Genomic DNA, 7165 nt, shown 5'->3' with positions numbered 1-7165 from the left:
GCATAGAAATCCTTGACTGCAGAAATATGGGATATCATAAAACCACAACTTTTATAGTCATGTAATCTAACTTTCTAACTCATGCAATCAATCACCCGGCCAACTAACCAACAAATATTTATTCAGTGCTTCTCAGATACTGGACACTGGGAATATGGTGGTGAGTCTAGTGGAAGAAATGAATATTAAAGAAATTATTTTACAGATACATAATTAAAAATGATAACCACAGTTTGAAAGGAATATTCATAGTGCACTGAGAGTAATGGGTGTTACTACTTTAGATGGATTTATATAATGAGCCATGAGGGCAATCATGAGGAAATATATATAACAGCACATGATTGAAAGCAAATCTTGAACAATTAATAATACTCTCAAATGACATTGCTACTGACAAAATAAAAAAAAATTTAATTCACTGAGGCATGATAAATTCTACTTATGAAGCTGTTCTCATTGAGGTTTTGGATAGCATAAATCTTTCCTTTTAACATAGCTTGTGCTACCTGCTTTAGTGATCCGATCCCTCTGCAGCTGCAGTTGGGTGTCAACATTTCTCTTCCCTGTGTAGTCTTGACAATCCTTCATTAAAGGAAATCTCTTTATTTCCCCTATGATAAAATCCCCTGTACACTATTTTAGATACGTGGTTGGCAGCAGTGAGTTTACAGACTGGCTCTTATTCTCATTTCTGGAACAAGAAAAATACTGTCGCTAATGAATATTTTGAGTATTATTTGCTACTATTTATTAAGGGTTCATTCTGTACTTTAAATATTAGGGGTCCTTTGCTGTCACTCCTGCCGCCAGGCAAGCCACTGCACTCATTGCCAGCATAATGGTGGCAGAGCTGACTCCCATTATTCTGAGGTAATAAGAAGAACATTAATTGGAAAGAATAAGAATGAGCCAGGAAGGGAAAGAATGCACTGTAGAAGGATATAATTTGTTCCAGAATCTGGATCTTCATTAGTTGTTCCTGACTGTCAGTACTCAGTGGCTTTCACCCTCACTTTTAATAAGAAAATAAAAAAAATAAGTTTAAGAGTGAAAAAATGTCATTTAACTGAGGTGTTTTGTTTTTGTTTTTGTTTTTTGTTTTAATCCTCAGGACAAGTCGTAATAATTTCCCATGATACTCAGACATGAGTATACTCCTCCATCTTGTGTGAAAATAACTATTTTCATTTCCTTCCAGGGCCATTGTTAGTTTCCAGGCAGAGATACTTGTTTGTATTTGAAACTTTGAAAATCATTAAATGCTTACTGAGAAATTTCTGAAAACACAGTATTCTAAAAAGTAAACAAAATTTCTGTATTAATTAGCCTTTGCTGAAGAAATAAACAGTTCTAAAACTCCAGCAACTTAAAATAACATCTTCACTTCCCTATCACATTACAGGGGGTTTGTGGGGGTGATTTATGTCTTATTCCAAGATCTAGGCTGGAGGAGTAGTCCTTATTTTGGGATGTGCTATTCTCATGAAATTGCATTTAAAGCTTCTCCTGGGATAGAGTGCATGCACATTCCACTGGCCAAAGCAAGTCACATGGCTAAGGCCAGAATGAATGGGACACTCTTATAGTTATGAATAAAGTGAATCATTAGAAACAATAACATTACTATGACTGCTATATCCAAACATAAATTCTGCTAATGTTTTTATTCAGGGATATTTTTAGATACAGTTTATTTATTAAATAGATATTATTTTTTGTATGTATACAATTTCAGATTTCAAATATTTGCTTTATATCATACTTTTCATGAAACTTATTTTTAATGGCTATATTACATTAAGTGGAGAAACCAGAGTTTTCTATGGTTTCTCTCAATCTTTTGCTCTTACACTGATCAGCAATGGTGTTATGGAAATCTTTGTGATTTTTTTTTTTTTTTTTTTTGAGGGAGAGCATGAGCTTGAGGGGAGGGGCACAGGGAGAGGGAAAGAGAGAATCCCATGCCAGCTCAGAGCCCTATGCAGGGCTCGATCTCATGACCTTGAGATCATGACTTGAGCCAAAAAATTAAGAGTTGGACACTTAACAACAGCCACCCAGGCACCCCGTGGATTTTTTTTTCAGAACATAAAACGCTTTCTTTTGACTAGATGCCCAGAAAAATAATAGTAGGATCAAAGGGTATGAATTTAGAGTTCATGAATTACAGTTCTTAAAATAATATGACAAATTTCTGTCCAAAAAATGTGATAGTGATTTTACTCCTATTTGCAGTATAAGGAGGCCCATCTGTACCAAATTCTCATCAGTAGCAATATTATTAATGTGAAATATTTCTGAAACTACTTCCTACACCAGGTATACTTTACTACCCCTTTTATTTTTGTGTGTGTGTGCCTCTTTTCTCTGGGCCTTTCTCTTTCCAAGGGGCTGAAATTTCACTGACAAGCACTCTGGGTATCTAATCACTTAATCCATAGCACCTTGCCTCTTCCTGTTTAATAAAGGCTGGTTGAGTGAATCACCTATTGAATAAGTAAATAAAGAAGTTAAAATTGTATCTTGGGTCTTAAAAATTTTCATTGATGACCCCAAGGTAGAACACTTTTCTGTATTTTTATCAACCAGTTGTGTTTTTTCTTTTATTAATCAAGAGAATCCTTGTTCTTTGCCTACTTTCCTATCAGCTCTAGTTGCTTATATCAAAATATGTCTTTATATAAAAATTAATAATCCTTTCTGGTATAACAAATGATTTGCTCCCATGTGCTATTTGACTTTTAATTTCTATTATATATGTATATTTTTTTAAGTCCCGTGACAATTGTTTATTATAAAGGTGAACCCTAATCTTCATGATGGGCTTATTGGTAGGCTTTCTGGTAGCGAGCACCAGTGCCGGGACCTCCAAACTCTTCGGATTGGCAACGCCAGAGATCAGCTACCCGCAGGGGCAGTTTGTACTGGATGAGAATGTCTTTGATGTCCTTCTTGGAAGCCTCATCCATGTATTTCTGATAATAAGTCACCAGGGCTTTGGAGATGGACGGGTGGATTGCGTCAGTCTGGGCCACGTGACCACCACCCTTTACTCGGACTCAGATGTCCTCCTTGGCAAATTGCTCCTTGCGCCCAAGCAGAGCTGGTTCCAACAGCTTGTGTTGCAGCATGCGGGGCTAGAGCTGCCCATTCACCTTGATGAGGCAGTGGCTGTGGTCGTCTCCTTGCTACCGAAGACCTGCACGGACTACAGAGGACCCTTGGACTGTATGGCTGCGAACGTAGACAAGAGCTCTTCACTACTCGGCAATGGGGGAAAAAGAGCTATTACATTTTTTTCTTAGATGTATTCAATCTTTTATGTAAATATATCTTGCAATCTTTTGTAATTTCTTCTGTTGCTTGACATTTCTTCTCCTAAAGTTTTGATGAATGTTTGCTTCTATTTTTTATATTTATGTTTATTATTTAATTTTATGTTTAGCTCTTCAATTTACTTATAATTTGCTGTTGTAGGGAGTGAGATGAGATTTTAAACTAATTAAACTGAATTTGTTCCTTTTAGGACTTACAGACTCTCTTGTTACAGGATTCTGAATGGAGTTGCCTTCTAATGAGCAAAATTAAATGAATTTTGTGTATTTAATATTTTGAACTACTTAAATTCTTTTTTTTTTTTTTTAAGATTTTATTTATTTATTTGACAGAGAGGGACACAGAGAGAGAGGGAACACAAGCAGGGGGAGCGAGAGAGGGAGAAGCAGGCTTTCCGCCTAGCAGGAAGCCCGATGTGGGGCTCGATCCCAAGACCCTGGAATCATGACCTGAGCCGAAGGCAGATGCTTAAAGACTGAGCCACCCAGGAGCCCCTGGACTACTTAAATTCTTAAAATTTCTTATATGATCAAGGGTTAAATCACCAAGGATTAAATTACCTTTATTATTTTTGATCATCACAGACTACTCCCAGCCTCAGTTCATGGTCTATTTTTTCCTGTTAAGCACAAAAAGAACTGGGCAGAACAACACCAATCTATCATTCCAAATAGAAAAGCAACCCTTAGAAATCTCCCTGATCTCAATGACTCAGAAGAGTCAATTTCATGTCTGAAGGAAATTTGTAGCTCAGAATTATGTAATCCAAGTCCACGACAATTTGAATTGTGAGGGTCATGGCCAGATTGCACGTGGCGTTGTGGCTGGAATTTAAGATGAGGTAATGGCTACTGTTGATTAAACATTGCTCCCAAGAGCCACTCTAGAGTCAGAGTTACCTCCAGCCCACAAGGATGACTTCACCCAAAGAGGAAAGATAAGAGGACCTGGGGACAACTGGCTGCTCCAGAAACACAGCCATGGGCACCTCACAGTTAATGGGTCAATTTATAAGTTTGGGAAGAAGGAGAGCATTACTCTTTGAGAAGCTACTATTAAATCTGTTGTACAATGTTGAGCCTGTAGTTAATAATACTGTGCATTTAGAAATGTTCAGTGGGTAGATCTCATGTTAAGTGTCCTTACCACAAAACAGCAAATAAAAAACCAGAAAAAAAACAAAAGGGCAGGAGGAAACTTTTGGAGGTGATGGATATGTTTATTACACAATCAAGGGTATATACATATGTCAAAACTCATCAAATTGTATACTTTAAATATGTGTAGTTTTTGTGGGGTTTTTTTTTTTTTTGGTATATCAATTATACCTGAGTAAGGCTGTTAAAAAATATCTTGTCTGTATTGGGGGCAAGTTGTTGGATACTTTTAGAAGAAAAGACTCTATTTAATCCAGCACCTTGAAATCAGGGATTTGGACTCCGGTGAGAAAAATGAGCCATCAGACATCAAGATCAACCCCACCCTGGCATGTCTCTAGGTGCCTAGGAGAGCCTAGGACCAATCCAGAACAGCACATGCTGACCAAGAGAATGACTGGGGAATTTGAGCTTGGTGAGTTCAGGAAAGCCTTTGAACCATACGGCTTGGAAGTCCTGTCCCTTTAAGCTGTAGGTGGTCGTAGAAGTTTTTGGGTTTCATTACCAGTAAAACCATTGAAATTTGCAAGTGTGGAAATGTCAGACTGTCCAGTAGCGTTTTTATTTAACTTGGTCAATTCATATTTATTTAGTACCTACTGTCGATGCTAAGTACAGGAAATACAGCTGTGAAAAAAAGAGACACAGCTGCCTCCCACCCCCTCCCGTATTGTTTACAAACTAAGGGAGAAACAGACATTAAACAAATAAGTGTAAATAAGGAACTAAACAATCACAAGTAAGCAAAGCAATCTTTATACCAGGGTATCAGCTAATCCTGGTATATCCGAGTCAGTAGTTAACGCTGGCCAAAACTGCTGCCAGTTGTGCGTTCTTTGGTTTCGCTTCTTGAAAAGGAAAATAGTTCCAGCCTTATCTCTTTTTTCTCACTTTGAGGAAATTATTGAAACTTCAATTTCACTAATTAAAAACAAATCATTCTACCCAAGTTTCCTCAATTTCCTATCTGTAGTAGGCAGAACAATGACCTCCCAAAGATGTCCATGCCCTAATCCTCAGAGCCTATAAATATGCTCCTCTGGCGACATCTGTTCAGGTGCCAATGGTCCTCTTTCTCTGAGAAACGACCCACTACCTACACACATGGGCCCTTAGCTGCCATGTTATTCTACGTGAGTGTTCCTTTGCCACAGCTGATTGAACTCAGGGTGAATGCCAAGCTTGGGAGAACGAGCATAGGCTTGTTCTTGATAAGTGGGAGAAAGAATAAGGTGCACAGTTGGGACCTAAGAGGTGGCCATCTTTGAGTATCTGCATGCCAAAGCAAAGAAAGCCTTGCTACAAAAAGAGAGAAGGATGGAGCCTGTACTTCCTAAGGTCTCACTTGTTTCCCAGTTGCTGGTACTAGTCCCATATATGGTTTTGCTGTCCTTGTGGTTCCCTGGAGTATCACTGGTGTACTTTACATAAATTCTCATTTTTGTTTAAATCAGTTTGAAATGAGTTTATGTCATTAACAACAAATAGAATATGTGTTAAACAAATATGCACAGAAAACAGAATAGCAAAAGCTTTCAGAATGTTAATGATGGTGAGAAACTGTACATAACTTATTTTCTTCTTCATACTTTTCCATATTTACAGTTTTCTAAAGGGAGTAATATCATTTCCATAATAAAAAAATAACATGCATTATAAGAGAAGGAAATCTTTATTTCTAAGGAAATCCTTGGTTTTTTTCTTACACTAGAAAGAGCTTCACTACAAAATATTCTACTCAAATATTCTCAAATATAACTCTATATCCAGTAGGGGAAAAACAGCCCAGTGTTAGACAGTTGATAGAGTTCTCATGCAGGCCCAATGAGACCTCAATTTAACCAAACCCCAGATTTAGAAATGAGCCCTATTAGGCTAGTTAATTTTGAGGAAAATGGACTACATACCATCATATATTTTCTTTACCAGAACAACTGCTAGAAACTAAGGTAATTAATAAAATGTTATGAAAGAGATTGTGGAGTAAACTTTGCAATAGTTGATGTGTACTGGAATGTTTTTCACAAAGATAAAATATATTTCATGAAAAAAAAGAGAGAAAAGAAATAGGCCCTGTTAGTCTAAAGAGAAAGAATACCATCCTTTTTTCCAATGATTGGTTCATGAGTGAACATGTGACCCAATACAGGCCAATGAGATTAAAGAAGAGGCTTCTAGAACTGTTCTTTTGTCCTATTTCCAAAGAAATTCAAGAAATGATCCTTCTCCCTTTGTGGGGAAGTTGTCATATATAGATAGAAGACCCAGAGCGGCTGCCACCATCTTACTCCCGGCCCAACTATGAATCTGACACCTAGAAGGGCAGAAAAGGTAAGAACACTGCAGACAAGTGGAGCAGAGGTTGCTTATTTAATCCATCCTGAAGCCCGGGGTGCCTTTGGACTTCCAGTTAAGGAGCCCAATAGCCTCCACTGTAGTTGAGCCTGTTTGAATTGAGCCTTCTGTCTTTCAGAGCCAAAGATTCCTAACTGACAAATCTATAAATTTAGAGATAATATCATGTAATCTCACTCAGTTAAGATCTGGTCTAGCATTTTTATTCTTCTCCATTTATCTCTACCCCATCTTTTTTGTCTCTAAGTGAGATTCCTTTACTTTCAGCATATTTTAATGTGGCTCAGCTTGTAAACAGTACATGTGTGGAACCT

General features: G+C 37.5%; 1 pseudogene; it reads right to left on the bottom strand.

The window, feature by feature from the left end:
• Positions 1-2828: 2828 nt before the first annotated feature.
• Positions 2829-4321, bottom strand: LOC116643256 (annotated as a pseudogene).
• Positions 4322-7165: the final 2844 nt, after the last annotated feature.

Source organism: Phoca vitulina, unplaced genomic scaffold (genome assembly GCF_004348235.1).
Source record: "Phoca vitulina isolate PV1807 unplaced genomic scaffold, GSC_HSeal_1.0 scaffold25, whole genome shotgun sequence".
In the NCBI taxonomy this organism is placed as follows: Eukaryota; Metazoa; Chordata; class Mammalia; order Carnivora; family Phocidae; genus Phoca; species Phoca vitulina.
The sequence above is the reverse complement of the archived record's forward strand: the minus strand, read 5'-3'. Positions and strand labels throughout refer to the sequence as shown.